This window comes from Carassius gibelio, chromosome A18, assembly GCF_023724105.1.
Source record: "Carassius gibelio isolate Cgi1373 ecotype wild population from Czech Republic chromosome A18, carGib1.2-hapl.c, whole genome shotgun sequence".
Taxonomy (NCBI): domain Eukaryota; kingdom Metazoa; phylum Chordata; class Actinopteri; order Cypriniformes; family Cyprinidae; genus Carassius; species Carassius gibelio.
In genome coordinates this window covers 27,896,995-27,914,446 of record NC_068388.1, presented here as the reverse complement: position 1 = coordinate 27,914,446, position 17,452 = coordinate 27,896,995, and the positions used below count along the sequence as shown (strand labels likewise).

Here is a 17,452-nt window from a genome sequence, read left to right as displayed (position 1 = left end):
GAAGATGCTTACGTGAAGGGGGACAATGTCTTGTATAAACAGGCTAAATACACATTGGAAAAGGAGATCAAAGTGGCAAAGAGGAATTATTCTGAAAAAATAAGGACTCAGTTCACTTCCAACGACTCCGCATCAGTGTGGAAAAGTCTAATGAAGATCACCAATTACAAGACACCACCCCCCAGCACCGTAGAGAATCAACGACTGGCAGACGATCTGAACGAGTTTTACTGCAGGTTTGAAAGAACACCCATCACCTGCCCTGAACGCCTCCCCACACAACCATTCACACCCTTCACAACTCCTGCAACCAGCCCTGAATGCCTCTCCAAACTACCATTCACACCATTAACAGCTCCTGCAACCCATCCTGAACACTTCTCCAATCAAGCACTCTCACCATTCACACCTCCTGCATCCCCCCTCTCCCCCACACCTGCAATTCAGATCAGCGAGGATGCGGTGCGCCAGGTCTTCCGGAAGCAGAAAAGGAAAAAATCACCAGGCCCAGACTGTGTTACACCAGCCTGTCTGAAATCCTGTGCTGACCAGCTGGCCCCCATCTTCACACAGATCTTCAACAGATCGCTGGAGCTGTGCGAAGTCCCTTCATGCCTCAAACGTTCCACCATCATCCCCATCCCTAAGAAACCCAAAATTACAGGACTAAATGACTACAGGCCTGTGGCTCTAACGTCTGTAGTCATGAAGTCATTTGAAAAACTGGTGCTGGCCCACCTGAAGGACGTCACTGGGCCCTTGCTGGATCCTCTTCAGTTTGCCTACAGAGCAAACAGGTCTGTGGACGATGCAGTAAACATTGGACTGCATTATGTTCTGCAACACCTAGACAGACCGGGGACTTATGTGAGGATCCTGTTTGTGGACTTCAGCTCGGCCTTCAACACGATCATCCCAAACCTCCTCCTGCCCAAACTAAATCAGCTCTCCGTGCCCACCTCCGTCTGTCAGTGGATCAACAGCTTCCTGACAGACAGGCAGCAGCTAGTGAGGCTGGGAAAATACACATCCAGCACCCGTACAATCAGCACCGGAGCTCCCCAGGGCTGCGTTCTCTCCCCACTGCTCTTCTCCCTGTACACTAACGATTGCACATCTAAGAACCCCTCTGTCAAGCTCCTGAAGTTTGCAGATGACACCACACTCATCGGCCTCATTCAGGACGGTGACGAGTCTGCTTACAGACAGGAGGTAAAAGAGCTGGCTGTCTGGTGCAGTCTCAACAACCTGGAGCTTAACACCCTCAAAACAGTGGAGATGATCGTGGACTTCAGGAGAAACCCCCCTGCACTCCCCCCACTCACCATCATGAACAGCCCTGTGACTGCAGTGGAGTCATTCAGGTTCCTGGGAACCACCATCTCTCAGGACCTGAAGTGGGACATTCACATTGACTCCATCGTAAAAAAGGCCCAGCAGAGGTTGTACTTTCTCCGCCAGCTGAGGAAGTTAAACCTGCCACAGGAGCTGCTGAAACAGTTCTACTCCACCATCATTGAATCCATCCTCTGCACTTCAGTAACTGTCTGGTTCAGCTCAGCTTCTAAATCTGACCTCAGAATACTACAGAGAGTAGTCCGGACTGCTGAGCGAATCATCGGTTCAACTCTCCCATCTATTCAAGAACTGTACTTATCCAGAGTGAGAAAAAGGGCTGTCAAAATCACTCTGGACCCCTCACATCCAGCACACTCCCTCTTTGAACTGTTGCCATCTGGTCGACGCTACAGAGCACTGAGCACTAGAACGACCAGACACAGGACCAGTTTCTTCCCTCAGGCAATCCATCTTATGAACAGCTGACAATAATGGCGAACACACTACACTTTATATTTACATACACACACACTTTATTTATCTAACACACATACTTAGTATACACTTAAATTTTGCACACAATATATATGTACATACATATCTTCACTTTGTAATATACCTGCCTACAATTGTCATTTGTATATTGTCATTCACTGTCTACATATTTGTATTTTTTATTCTTTTATTATGTGTTTTATGTTCTGTCGCTGTCATTCTGTTGTACTGCGGAGCTTCTGTCACGAAAACAAATTCCTCGATGTGTAAACATACCTGGCAATAAAGCTCATTCTGATTCTGATTCTGATTCTGATTCTCTCAGCTGGCCCCACCTCACCTCCAGGTCAAATCTGCCTTCGAATGCAGCTCGAACGTGTCCTCGCCTGCAATCAAAGGTAGACATACATCCGTCATTGAAGCAAGTAAGGTCAAAAAGGTCATAATGTGGACGTGCTGGTCGTAACTGACGATTTTTCTTGGATGGATTATGCTTTCCTGTGTCGTGAACAGTCGGCAAAACCGGTTGCGTTACAGTTGTGGGATCGCCATTTTTGTGTTTATCATTTTCCTAACAGGATCCACTCGAAAGTTGCTGCAGTTTGCAGTTGTAAAAAAGTCCCGAACAACTGCTTACCACCCACTGGGAAACGGCCTTGTTGAAAGGTTTAATAGAACCTTAGGCAGCATGATCAGAGCACTCCCGCCGAGGTCTAAGGAAAAGTGGTCATAGTTGCTCCAGACACTGACCTTTGCGTACAACTGTACCGCGCACAAATTCATGGGTTATGCTTCATTCTACCTGATGTTTGGTTGGATCCCGAAGTTTCCCGTTGTAGCGTATCAGACCCGAACCAGACATATTAAAGAGTCAATCAGGACTGTGGTTGAAACACGAGCCAAATTCCTCAGAAAGGCAACAGGAGGTCAAAAATCAGTCCTAGTGCCACAAGTCAGAAACAAGTTAACCAACCAACCAACCATCCAACTCTTTCACAGAAGAGCTTTAACACCATTAGAACAATTATTGACAATTTCAATTTAGAGAAGAGATTGTCAAATTTGGGGCAAGTAAGTGAGATGCAACGCCGCACATTCACCTCCTTAGAGCCACATCCAGTCCCGAGATACGAAACTTTCTAGATCGACAGCCCAGTCAAACAAAGTCAAACTACCAGCGACTTCGTGAGGTCCTGATTAAAGAGTTTACAGACCCAGAGTGTGAACCCGGACTGTTAACTGCCTTGGAAAGCAAACAAGGTCGACAAGAGACTCCACAAGCTTACTACAACCAACTCCAACAAGCCTACTTTGGTGGACACAACAAGCCTGACCTTGAAGAGGATGTGAACTTCAAAAGCCTGTTCCTAAGGAATCTGCACCCTGGAGTCAACCACCATATAGGCGTCATGGCCTGTCCACGCTCAATGACCATCCAACAGTTGTGTGACCTAACACAGAAGGCCTATAACAAGCGGAAGATGGCCTCAAAGAAAGATAATAGAAACCTCTAAACTCTTGAACTCTTCCAACAAAGACACAAGCCTTGCACTGGACGACACACAGTGGCATCACAACACAAGAGTTTTCCATCAAGAGCACAGAGAACGTGACATCCATGTCCACGACTGTTTTCAGCCCAACTGCTGGAAAAATCCACAATAGGTAGAACACCTGACACGAAGTTACGGTACATGACACACTAGCTGCACATGACATCCTAGCCCATCTTAATCTCACAAACTTGGTACATTATCAAATTTATTTGTAAATTATTTTATTATTATACAAATCCCTAAATGGTCTCACATCGTGCAATCTTTTGGACTTTTCAAAGAGTGGATAGTGCATTTGGTGTAGCCGTACCTAAACTTGTGTCTAATAGTTTGCCAAATTTTATTAAAGCCACCACTACTGTATATAAGTTTAAATCTTAAAGCTCTCGGACTAAATCTAAAATATCTTAAACTGAGTTCCGAAGATGCACCGAGGTCTCACGGGTTTGGAACAACATGAGATAATTTGACATAATTTTAATTTTAATATATGGGTTACATATATATATATATATATATATATATATATATATATATATATATATATATATATATATATATATTACAGTTCTATGAAATTTACTGTGGTGTAATGTGTTACAAATTATGTAAAGCACAATGGTCATAAATAAATTGACATTGACGAAGTGACATTGTTTTTATTAACTTTTTGCTATTCATTTGTATATTATAGTAATGTTATAATTAATTATTGTTAATTACCACACCACTATATCACCATTAATTCAAATGTATGAAGTTCTGTTGTATGATAAGATCTTTATTGCTGATTTGTTAGATAAAAACAACCACATTCTCAGTAACTAATACTGATATTTTTGGAATGTATGTTCTCTCTAAAAATACAGATGTCACAGCAGTCACCTGTGACAAAAATCCCCTCTGTTGCAACCTTGTATGCCACTAAAAAATAACCTTCAATAGACCGTGAAAATTTGTCATGGCATGGGCTGTATTATATCACAGAATTATAACAGATTGTCTTATGATTTTTGTATATATGTACAGATAAATATATTATGTGGTCTATTCCACATGACTGAGTGGGCTGTATTCTGGTCACAAGTTTTGGGTATATTATGAATCCAAAATAACATCACACAGTGTGCATACCACTCCATGTTGTGATAAGGAGGAGACATTAAAAATTATGATATGAATTTAAGAAAATAAGGATGTGCTTTGATAATTTATAACAAACATTGTAACATTCCATAAAACAAACAAACAAACAAATAAATAAATACATATTTAAAGAGTAAATAACATACACAGTTTCACCTAGTCCCATGTTAATCTTGAGTACCTATATACTACTACATCCTTCATGTATCCAAAAAAGTATTTAGTTTTATCATATTTATAAAAGAAAAATACAGCTTTCCAATTCTTTCCAGAAAAAGCCGAACTCCTGGAGACGTGCCGTGAGCGGAGCTATAATACTGATGTTTTGTGTTGTTTCCATTAACATATATTCACTTATGTGCTGATTTCTAACAAAATACAGAAATCTGATGCAATTGTACTTACATGAATGGGGTCTTTTATCAAACAGACGGCTCCATTTTTCAAAAGCAAACAATGTGCAAATTCAGTGTCGACTTGGGCCTTGCTTCCCAGATAGCAAGCATAGTCGGCCCGATTCTGGCTGAGTGTTGGCACAATCGGCTGGAGTCCGGGTCGGCTGACATACAGTCTCACGTGGTCGTACCAAGTCTGGCGTCTTGTAGTTGTATTAGGTACATTGCATTGTATCTGGCCCTATTATGGCTGAAGTGTGACTGAGCTGTTTGGTGCAATGACTTGGAAATTAATGATGATGATGATGATGATGATATTAACAACAAAAACTGGCCTATAATACTTGTAATGTCCATTTTTACCCAGTTGATTTTTCATGATGATGATAAAATCATGATAAAATAATATTTATTATTATTAAATATTATAATAACAGAATAATATTTACAGAAACAACAAAAACAATTAAAAAAGGGTACATAAACATGCACATTGCATTGTCTTTGTGGAAGGACATACGCTGCCCGATTGGAACTGACAGACCAGCCGTCACGCTGTTTGGCGCCATTTATAAATATTATGCGGCAGACGGATATCTATCAAGCACACGGCCCGATTCTGTGGAGCGACAGTCGGCTCACTTGCTTTGAAACGGCCACAAGACGACTTTCGTCATCAATTCTAATCCCACAGAGCGGGAAAAGGGACCTCACTTTGACGCCTGAACTGGTAAGTGGAGCATTATTTAATTTTGTAAGATGTGAAATACCAAAGTCTCTTTAAGACTATTAAGGGTATTCTATGGTCTTTGAATATATATAGCACAATCAAAACGGTTAATAAATTTGTCAACAAATTGTTAGCTAAACCTGAACTCTCCAATTTGTTAGGGTAACGTTAATTAGTCAACACATTTTAGCGTCGCAGGAATTCTTAAATATCTTTTGACATAGAAATAAAATACACACTTTGGTAAGTATATTTTTCTGTATTTTGTCTTCCATCTAGTAATACAGTTATTAACGTTAGCCTAGCTAACGTTATGTTGGATGTAAAAAAAAAAAAAAAAGTCAGGCCACATATAGGCATAATTTAACTAGATTTAAGCCAACAATAAACATATGTGTTGCCTTAAAGTATTTATGGTTTAATATTAACTTACTTGAGTGGTTTAATGAACTTTGACTGCACATGATATGTACATGATATAGTTTTCAACGCTAACTTGGTGTGAAGCGGTGGAGGGCATAGAACTGCAGCACGAGCGTTAAAAGAATAAAAACAAAATTATGTGAATAAACTGCAAGTTTACAGCACCCGTTACAGTATTTAAATAAGTTCACTATAAAAAACAATACTTGATTTGAACGCATTAAAAGGAAATTTTGTAGCTATATTTCCATTGGTGATGCAGGCAAGCAGATGAGCCGTTAATATTTGTATGCATTCAATCATTTGGAACTGTTATGCATAATGTGCTGTTGATTTTTCTCAGGGACATCCCTTTGCGAGTAAAGCACTAGCATATGCGACTAAGTCTTGACTCTGGCGACTAAATGATATCTAATATTGGCCATTGACTAATATATTATTAGATTTTACTCGCCAGTGTGTGAGTTGAAGATAAAGTGTAAATTTTGCGCTAAACACTCTGACATGTGTACTTTTGATTTCTATCTCGTCGAAGAGATCTGTAAAATTTCTCAGTTCAGCTCAATTCACGCGCAGTGCACCTGTGTTTGACGTACGGTGAGCTCTAGTGTGAACCCAGCTAACACAGTTACGTTGTGACGACGTAACTGGACCAGACCATATTCGTTGCAGCGACATCCCAAATAACGTTCCGTGAGGAGTACGTCCCAGTTATGGAAAGCCAAGTGGACCAGAAAACGCGTGCTTTTCAACGCCGTATTAATTTTAAAACGCCGTTTTCATAACGCCGCCAGGTGTTAAATAAGCGCCGTTACGCGATAAGTAAACGCCAGACGCCACCACGCGTTAATATAACGCCACACGCCGATAGACGTTAAGTTAACGCGACACGCCACTTAAGATGCAGATTTATTTACTCATCTACATGGACACACCTCTCATGGCTACAAGGACTCTACGGCAAGTCAGAGCATCCAGTTTGCAAGAGCGCGAAGATGGCAAGTATAGCCCTTACAATTATACATATAGCTTTTGTCTCATAAAGTTAAAACACGAATGAGTGCAAATTTGGAAAATATTTTATTCAACAGTTAAATTAATACAAAAGTAATATTATTATTTTATTATTATATTATATTTTGAGTAGGCTATCATTTCAATTTAATAAATAGTTGGTGATAGTTTCACAAAAATAGAAATTATGTTTATTTAAATTTACTCAACCCAATGATTCAGATGCAGTTTCTGTAACAAAAGTATAGCATGTGTAATTCTAAATTAAATATTAATATTTAAAGCTACATTTTGTTTGCTTTTTCAGATTTAACTCAATTAGGCTCTAAAATATCTTCTGAGGGTACTTTTTCTTCCTTTTTAAAAACATAATAACATATGATAAACTGAAATCATACTCAAAAGTTGTTACCTGATTTATTTTACAATAAAGCAATTACAAATATGGATATAGGGAATATAGTTATCGAATGACACAAATAAGTCCAAATTTGGAAATTATTACAATGGTTAAATAAATGAGAAAATGTATGGCAAGTCCTGACCTTTTGGATGTATTTAATTATAAATACCTTTGTAATCTATAATAACAGTACATTTGTTCATTCTTGAATATTAATATAGGTACCTGTAATTTTGGCCAAATTATATATACTTTGTTTGTGAATTTGCACATGCTATAATGTAAGCATCATTAATGACCCCTTTGTGTTTAATAAAAAAAATAAAAAAGATTGATTAGTGAAATGAAAGAATGATTTAATATAAAATGAGACTGATTATTAATTGTCTCCCATTGGCCTGATTAGCTTTGCCCTCAAAACCTTTCTTATTTAGTGGTACAGTATTGCATTATTTGTACATAATACACTTTGCATAAACGTTTGCAATTAGTTTTTTAAAAGGTAACGTTACAGTATCAAGGCCTCTATGCTTTTCTTTTTTTGATATTTCTTTGTTTAGGAACATAAATTAATAGGGCAATATTTGATTTTTTTTTTAGCTTTTTGATCCCATTTTCCATCTAATTTTTATTAAATTAGTAAAATACAATCCAGAAGAATAAGTTACCAGTCAAATGAAATCAGCATCAACATTTCAGCCTTGCAAGACACAGAACTCTGCTGTTGCATTAAGGATTATGCAGATTTTTTGAGAAGACTTGGATGTGGCGTTAATGTATTTCATAAGAACGATGTAATGAAATTAATGTTTAAAATATAAAGTTTTGAAAATGGAAATATTAAACGATTTAAATGACTCATTTATACTTTCAAATGAAACTGAAACCGACAGTAGGTGGCAGCATGTCACTGCCTTATCAATGAATCACAAAGCAAATGACTCTCTTTATGAATGGGTGATGGGTAAATCATTGACTCGCTAGATTTGTTCTAAAATGCAGATTCATTCATAAACGTTGTTCAGAAACAGCTGTGTGTTTGTTTGGAGATGCACCGCGATCAGCTGTGACTTTGTTTGAATTTGTTTTTAAGAAATAGAGCAAATTAAGTGTTCCTGAAATTTAAGTCCATATGTTCAGGGGCGCCTGCAGGATTTCTTCCGAGGGAGTCATCTCTACACTGTTTGTTATGATGAATGACAATACTGCAGCCTGCTTTCACGATCTGAGGTGAACCAATAAACATTTACTGCCTTCATTCAATCCCCATACTCCGTCTGTTTAATCTTATTTACTATCCTAATTGCATTATTATTATTATTATTATTATTCAGATTTGCCTGTGTTGTTGATGCTAATACAAAATATCAGGGGGGACTCCCATAAGTCTATTTTTAGTGGGGGTCAGCTCTGCAGTTCTGCTTAATTCAGCTATGATTATCATTTCAGTTTATGTTTATAAATATATATATATATATATATATATATATATATATATATAAGAAAAATGATATTTAATTTAGAGTTACATATGCTCTACTTTTGTTTCAGAAGCTGCATCGGAATCGTAATATATTTACAGACTAAAACAGTTTGGTTATCAGCATTCTTCAAAATATCTTCCTCAAACGCAATACAGGCATAAGGTTTGAAACAACATTAGGTTGAGTAAATGTAAATGTAAATGTAAATGTAAATAAACAGATTTTCTATTTTTGTGAAACTATCGCCAACTATTTATTAAATTGAAATGATAGCCTACTCAAAATATAATATAATAATACAATAATAATATTACTTTCTTATTAATTTAACTGTTGAATAAAATCTTTTCCAAATTTGCACTTATTCATGCCTGGGGTGATAACTTTATGAGACAAAAGCTATATGTATAATTGTAAGGGCTAGCCATCTTCGCGCTCTTGCAAACTGGATGCTCTGACTTGCCGTAGAGTCCTTGTAGCCATGAGAGGTGTGTCCATGTAGATGAGTAAATAAATCTGCATCTTAAGTGGCGTGTCGCGTTAACTTAACGTCTATCGGCGTGTGGCGTTATTTTAACGCGTGGTGGCGTCTGGCGTTAACTTAACGCGTAATGGCGCTTATTTAACGCCTGGCGGCGTTATGAAAACGGCGTTTTAAAATTAATACGCGTTGAAAAGCACGCGTATTCTGACCCATTTGGCTTTCCATACCCAGTGACCAAACTGGCACGTTATGAGAACGTTACTATAAAGTACCATATTGGTCGCAGCGACGTACCATATAACGTTCCAGTGACGTAACTTTGTGATTCCCATATCCGTCGTGGCGACGTTATAGTGGAACGTCGCTGGAACGTGATGAGTACGTCCCAACGACCAAACTGTCACGTTATGAGGACGTTCCTATAAAATACCATATTGGTCTCAGCGACGTACCACATAACGTTCCAGTGACGTAACTTTGTGATTCCCATATCCGTCATGGCCACGTTATAGTGGAACGTCGCTGGAACGTGATGAGTATGTCCTGACGACCAAACTGGCACGTTATGAGGACGTGACATTACAGGATCATATTGGTAATTCATATTTTCACCTCACCATTACCTTGAAATACATAAAGAACTAATAAACTCAATCCATCTCTGGTGCAAAAAATAAACCTTATGAAATCTAATTGTAATCTAATTATAGGGGATTCATAGTTAATACATTAATTACATACATGCAATGCAAACAAATACAAAAACATTACATTCTAATATAAAATAGACAAAAACACACTGCTTTCATTCACAAATCAATATTTATTCAGCACTACTTTGTACAAATACGAAGCCAAAACATTTTGAACATCGCACCTGTTCTTTAAACATGCAAAATGTTACTAAGTTATGAGCACAGAAAACTAAACACATCAATTCATAGATTACACAATATAAACAATAGAAAATTTTTGTCTTAAAGATGGGGAGATGGTTAATGACGTTATTAGTAAAAATTAAAAATAATTATCAGTAAACTTATTGATACAACATAATTTAGTGCAACAAAAAATACATGATAAATAGATATGAAACAATTCAGCAGATACTGCACCGAGATACTGCACAAAGTAAAACTGTGAGCGTCATATATGAGGCTCCTGGTATAAATGTCTGATGGTGATGTGCTTTAATTACACGACATGCAGGAAAAAATTTAGGCTAATTCATGCGCACGATTTTCTATTTCATTCCCTCGATTTGCTAAAACGTGTACACTATTTATACATCAAGAGAACGAATTAGTAAATTGTGCATACGATTTAGCAAATCAATGAAATGTAAAAGTAATCGTGCACGTTTAGTACATAGAGGGAACGAATTAGTAAATCATGGACATGATTTCTTTCTTTTTCTTGCATGTCATGATCAGGGCTCTGTGCTCACTATCAGAGGATAAAACTAAACAATAAAGCAATTACCAAAGAACCATAATTTTTGAGCTTCTCAGAAGAAAAACATTCATAAAGCGTAAAGATATGAAAAATGAACAATATAGAGATTTCTAGCATCTCTCCTGTATTATTTGTCCCACCCGAAAAAACTATTTTTTTTTAAGAAAATGAGCATATCGACTTTCTCAGAAGAATCTGTGATCTGTGATTACTGACTGTGGAGAAGACTCTTTCAGACAGTGCTGAGGAGGCAGAGTTAGGTGCTGGACAGCTGATAGAGAAGAGGAAGAGGGTGTTTCTTACCCCAGCAGCAGAAGACAGGCTCTTCTGAGGGAAGGACAGGAGGCTTGCAGTGTTGTGCTGTAGAACAAGGCTTCTTCTCAGCACCTGATCTTCTTCAGAAAAGAGTTCCTCTAGTGTAGAGTCAGACACTCAGACTTCTTGCAAACTGCAATCTTTTAATAACATTTAGCATATTATTATTGTAGCCATGTTCATTGTTTTTATTATAACACATGGCAAGCTTATGAGAAAATTGTTAAACGTGTTCTTCCTCCTCTTCTTCATCCTGGACCTGCACTGTCAACATCCTTCTCTGAGCTGAAAGGGAGGATCATCTTGTTAATGTTGCTCATGTATGTTCACAACCAGTCAAAAATCTGGAATCTTTTCTTTATGGTTTTCAAGAGAAGTCTCTTCTACTCACCAAGGCTAGATTAATTTGATAAAAAAAAATTTTAAAGTAATTGTAAAAAAAAAAAAAAAAAAAAGAAAACAGAAAGAAAGAAATAACAGTTTTCATACTCTTTTTTGAATATACTTAAAGATATTTATTGAAATAATTATGAGGCAAAGCTGAATTTTTCAGTATCTTTACTCCAGTCTGCAGTGTCACATGATCTTTTTCATATACTGATTTGCTGATCGGGAAACATTGCTGATTATCACAAATCAGTGCATTTACATGTACCCAATCGCATTATTGCCACTAAGATCAAAGTGTACATCTGCTCATGACATACATGATGTAAATCACATCTGCAGTTAGCTTACTACAGTTGTTAGTTCCACTGAACTCTATTGGTAAAGAAGGAACTTGTGACCAAAGTTGGTTTTAGGGAAACGCACCCCATATTAGAAATGATGGGGAAGAAAACTTAGCATTTCTGGAAAGTTGAATTTTTTCTTCATTATTATTTTATAAAACACAAAGTTCAAAACATTGAAAAAAAGGTAATCTTTTGTAAAATTACAAAAGTCTTCTCTACCACTGGTTTTCAATTTTATGCATTCTTGCTATTAGCCAACCACCCCCAAATAAAATAAATAAATAAAATAAATAATAAATAAATATAACTGTAGTGTAGACAAAATGTTTGGGCAGCACAACTGTTTCCAACACTGATAATAATCAGAAAAATCTATTGAGCAGTAAATCATCATATTAGAATGATTTCTGAAGATCATGTGACACTGAAGACTGGAGTAATTAATGCTGAAAATATAGCTGTGCATTATAGAAATAAATTAAACTTTTAAAATATATTTAAAACTTTTGACCAGTTGTGTACATTGCCACATTTAAATGAAAACTCAACTTGTAATAAACAAAGCACACATTCTCAAAGAACTTACATTCTGGTGATAACTTCCTTCCCTCACTGCTGTCAGTTCCCTTCAGTCATTCCCAGACCTCCTTGTTTTTAATCTTTCCCTCAAATCTACAGAAACAAACATCATTTTACAGACAATTTGGATAAGTCACGAATTGCAATAGTTATATAACTATAATCACAATGCTAAATTATATATATATATAATTATAAATATATATTGAATCGGCACACAAGTATCGGGATAGTATTGAATTGGCAGATTAGCGTATCGTCCCAGCCCTAGTTTCTACAGTCAAAACAATGAAACTCTCTTCAAGAGCGCACAATAACTGATATTTAAAACTGTTAAAAGAAAAGGCTCAAAATATTGCACACATATAATACACAACAATATCTCTTCCTTTGGTGTTTTGAACATTTCTGTGAGTAATGCTACACGCTGTGACTCTGTGTTGCTTCAAGTGCATCATTCTGCGCACTGGTTGTGTTTACGTGCTGCATGCTGTATAGGAGCCATTCCCTTTCGTATTATAATACATTAGCACAATGATAGATTCTTGTTCTGTCCCATCTACCACATGTTGCTGCCTAAATTACTGTGCTATAAATTTAAAAGAAATGTATTTTACACACACATACATTATACACACACACACACACACACACACACACACACACACACACATATATATATATAGACGGTTTCAACGGCAACAACATAAACAAACGTTACTGCGCATGCGCGCTTTTGTGGACCTAACCTAACCGGTTGACTTCCAAATAGAATCAATAACAACAGCCAAGTCCCTCTAGAGTAGATATTTTTTGATAACAAACAAAATTTGTTTGCTGCGTGGATCAGGCGGACTTAATGAAAATGCAAATTCATCCTTTGCCAGCAGGAGATGTTTTAAAGCATAGACATAAAGTGCGAGAAATAGAGGTTTCCCCAGTAACAGCTGTAAACAAAGCAGAGCTGCTATGCTCACATGCTGCTTTATCAGGCATATAACATGCAAGTCTTTCTTCAGAAATACAGCGATATAAAAACACCTGTGCCTCGTTTTGATATTTAAACATATAAATGTTAGGAATTATTAAACGTGCAGTACGTAACGTTACTCATGTTTATTCAACGAAGCCTTTTTGAAAATCGATCAGTTTTAAAATTGTGGCGAGTCTCCAAAAATAAATAAATGTATGGGAAACATCCCTCAGCACAACCACCTGAGCCCAACTTCAGTCTACTCATCACCTTGCCTTTAACTGCGTTTGTAGATGGCACCGCAGCCAGACCGATATACACAACACAGACCGGAAGTTAACTTAGGTCCAGGCGCGTGCATCCGATGAAACTGTCTAATATATATATATATATATATATATATATATATATATATATATATATATATATCAGTTTGAGACCAAAGGTTTGGACACACCTTCTCATTCAAAGAGTTTCCTTTATTTTCATGAATATGAAAATTGTAGATTCACACTGAAGGCATCAAAACTATGAATTAACACATGTGGAATTATATATGGAATTATATACATAACAAAAAAGTGTGAAACAACTGAAAATATGTCATATTGTAGGTTCTTCAAAGTAGCCACCTTTTGCTTTGATTACTGCTTTGAGCTACTACTTGATGAGCTTCAAGAGGTAGTCACCTGAAATGCTCTTCCAAACAGTCTTGAAGGAGTTCCCCGAGAGATGCTTAGCACTTGTTGGCCCTTTTGCCTTCTGTCTGCGGTCCAGCTCACCCCTAAACTATCTGGATTGGGTTCAGGTCCGGTGACTGTGGAGGCCAGGTGATCTGGCGCAGCACCCCATCACTCTCCTTCTTGGTCAAATAGCCCTTGATGCCTTCAGTGTGAATCTACAATTTTCATAGTCATAAAAATAAAGAAAACTCTTTGAATGAGAAGGTTTGTCCAAACTTTTGGTCTTTACTGTAAAATATATATTTTACAGTTTTTTTATGTATACACACACACACACACACACATATACACACACACACACACTTTTGCACATCCTGTCATACCAGTGACTGGGTGTTACTGCAATAGACTTTGCAGCATTAAGGTTAACGATTAATCGATTATTTGATCATTAATTTAAACGACGATCAATCATGGAAATGATTGACAATTGACATCCCTACACAGAAGTATAGAAAATTGATTTAAATTTTTTTTTGCAAAAAACGACACTGATATCGGATCAGAATTACTGTCTCTTCTCATAGTGACAGCCAATCACATTAGTTTTCTGGTATTGCATGCACTTGATTGGCTTGCGTCTGCGCTTGGGTATTTGCATAAGATGTTCTGACTGGAGGACGGCTGCATTGGCGCTTGAGAAGTCTTCAACTTCTATTTAGAATTAATTTCTAGAATTAATCTCACCATCCTTGACGTCACTTCATTTAAAAGTAAAAGAGAGGCGTTGACGCCCCGTGTGATGGGGCGTTATATGTCTGGATACCGCTGCACAAATCTTTCAACAACGAGAAATGTAGGAGCAGAATGTAGCAGAATGGTCAGGATGACCTGAAACACATAACCAACTGAAATCAATTTAAAAGTATTTAGTCTTGCCTGAGTGATGCTGAAACAACCAGGTTTAGTTTTTCACCCAGGAGAAACTGCTTCCTGTGGAACAGTCTCCATGAAGAATGATCTCTTGATCCTGGATCCTTGCTGCCATCCACGCAGAGATGATTTGGAGGATATGTGGTTGTGTCTAAAGGGTAATGAATCAATGTTACAAGAATACTGATAGCAGCACTATTGATCCTGTAACTTATGTAAATGTTTTCAGTACCGAACAAGTCAGGAACCAAATTAGTACCAGTTCTTGAAACCCATCTCTACTTGTAATAGTTGTCTTGTTGCTGCTGCCCAGACTGTCTCTTCCCCTGATGATAAATATATGTGTTCATTTTAAAGCAATAAATAATACATTTAAATTACTAGGTGGTAACAAATATATTTCCTTATAAGGAACTCACTGAATCATGGACTCAACTGGTGGTTGTCAGGCCCTAAGAAAGTGAACAATTTGTTTACTTTTTGTGAAACTAAAGTATCAGATCAATTTGAGAATTAAACTAGCATTAAAAAGCATGCATGTGAAAAACACCATCAACACCAATAATGAACAGATGACAGAATTTACAAGCCTGCCACTTGAGGGAGAAAAGGGGAAATTATTAATCCCACATAACGTTACACTGAACATGATTTCGGCAGCCTCGGTCTAATTAACGTTAAACTTTATATTTAACGTTATATCGGTTTATATTCAAGTTCACAGCATGGCTAGCATGAGCATCATCAAGCTCGAGCAGCAGGTATTCAAACAAACTAATTAACGTTACTACGGTTAAAAATTTAATTATTAGAAAGTTAATACTGTATAGTTTATAGTGATGAATTTCAAATAATTTAAAACAGGTAACTTAAGGTTATATTCGATTTTAACAGTTACCGTTACCTTAGACCACCTCTGAGACTGCCTTTGAGCTAATTAACCAAACAGAGCATTTATTTATTAAATTGAAAGAGAAAACCTACAAAAATACAAAACACTACTCCTCTTTGATGGCATTTAACGTTATATCAGTTAAAATCTATGAATAAAAGTAGATTTATAGGACTTACCTTTCCTCCGTGTCCGTCTGCTGGAAGTTGACCGTTACAAAATGACGGGCACGCTCACGTCGCGCACTTCACTCAGAAAGTGACGTGTGCTGCTAGTTTAAGGTTTAAATGTTAATTTGTCCCGTACTCTCTTTCATTAACAAACATTATCACCATTTGCTAAGTAAATTGTTTATTTTATTGTACTTAAACTGATGGCATATATATATATATATATATATATATATATATATATATATATATATAATTTTAACATGCTTGATTAATTTTTTTGTATATTTCCCAAAGAATATGCTGTTCAAATGGTATCTTAATAATAATAATGCATCTAGTGCAATAATATTAAAAGTTATCTGAAGACCAGCTGACCACGTCGCTACAACGTCCCCAATGGGACTAACTAGCGACGTCTTTTGAGTACGTGCCCACGACGTTTCTGGGAAGTTAGCCAAGATTTAAAAAAATGGAACTTTACCACGACGTCCTCACAACGTTGCCATAAAGTAATGTCGCGCTGACCAAATGACGACTAACTGGCAACGTCCTCACAACGTTCTGTTTTTGCTGGGAAGACGGACCACTCGCCGTAGCTTTTTCTCAAACGCGCAAATTGAGAGATTGAGAGAGAGCACAAGCGAGAGAGTCTAATTGCATGCAGAATGATATTCTTTGTTGTATTTTTCTGTAGAAATAACGGAGTTCCTTTGTAGTGGGCGGAACTAATGCGCAAGCGGAATCTCATTGGCTGGTGCTCACCTACAGAGCAAATCAGTTTGACCGAATGCAGACAACCTGATTAATATTCATGAATCCATTACTGTTCTTATTAGTAGAATTCGTATTATTATTATTATTATTATTATTATTATTATTATTATCATCTTATCAGTATTATTGCTAGCCACCCTCCCCTTTTTTACAGAAACACTGAATGATCAACAAAGAACCACCATCAGTTGTAAATTTAGTTAAAATGTCTGCATTCATACGGTTTCCAAGTTTTAATTATAATTACTAAAGTTCTTTCATTATTAAAATTACTTGATTATCAAGATATCACCTTATAATGCTTCACTGACTATTAAGAGTGTACTTTCAGGTATTTAAAAATCTGTGCCATTTTAAAAACATATACAGTGTGTATTTATGTATATGTGTCACAACCACACCTGCTACACTCCCAGGATCGGACACTTACGCCACACCCACTCGTCCCCAATCACCAGAATTCCTAACACCTG

The 17,452-nt window shown here is 37.0% G+C and overlaps 2 long non-coding RNA genes across 2 annotated transcripts; both read right to left on the bottom strand.

The window, feature by feature from the left end:
* Positions 1–10,271: 10,271 nt before the first annotated feature.
* LOC127934076 (uncharacterized) lies at positions 10,272–12,649 on the bottom strand. Its single transcript, XR_008147703.1, has 2 exons — positions 12,559–12,649; positions 10,272–11,523 (listed from the first exon to the last, which is right to left on the bottom strand). It is a non-coding gene; the product is annotated as an uncharacterized LOC127934076 (long non-coding RNA).
* A 2,497-nt stretch (positions 12,650–15,146) lies between these two features.
* Positions 15,147–16,265, bottom strand: LOC127934071 (uncharacterized). Its single transcript, XR_008147698.1, has 4 exons — positions 16,212–16,265; positions 15,560–15,592; positions 15,373–15,466; positions 15,147–15,291 (listed from the first exon to the last, which is right to left on the bottom strand). It is a non-coding gene; the product is annotated as an uncharacterized LOC127934071 (long non-coding RNA).
* Positions 16,266–17,452: the final 1,187 nt, after the last annotated feature.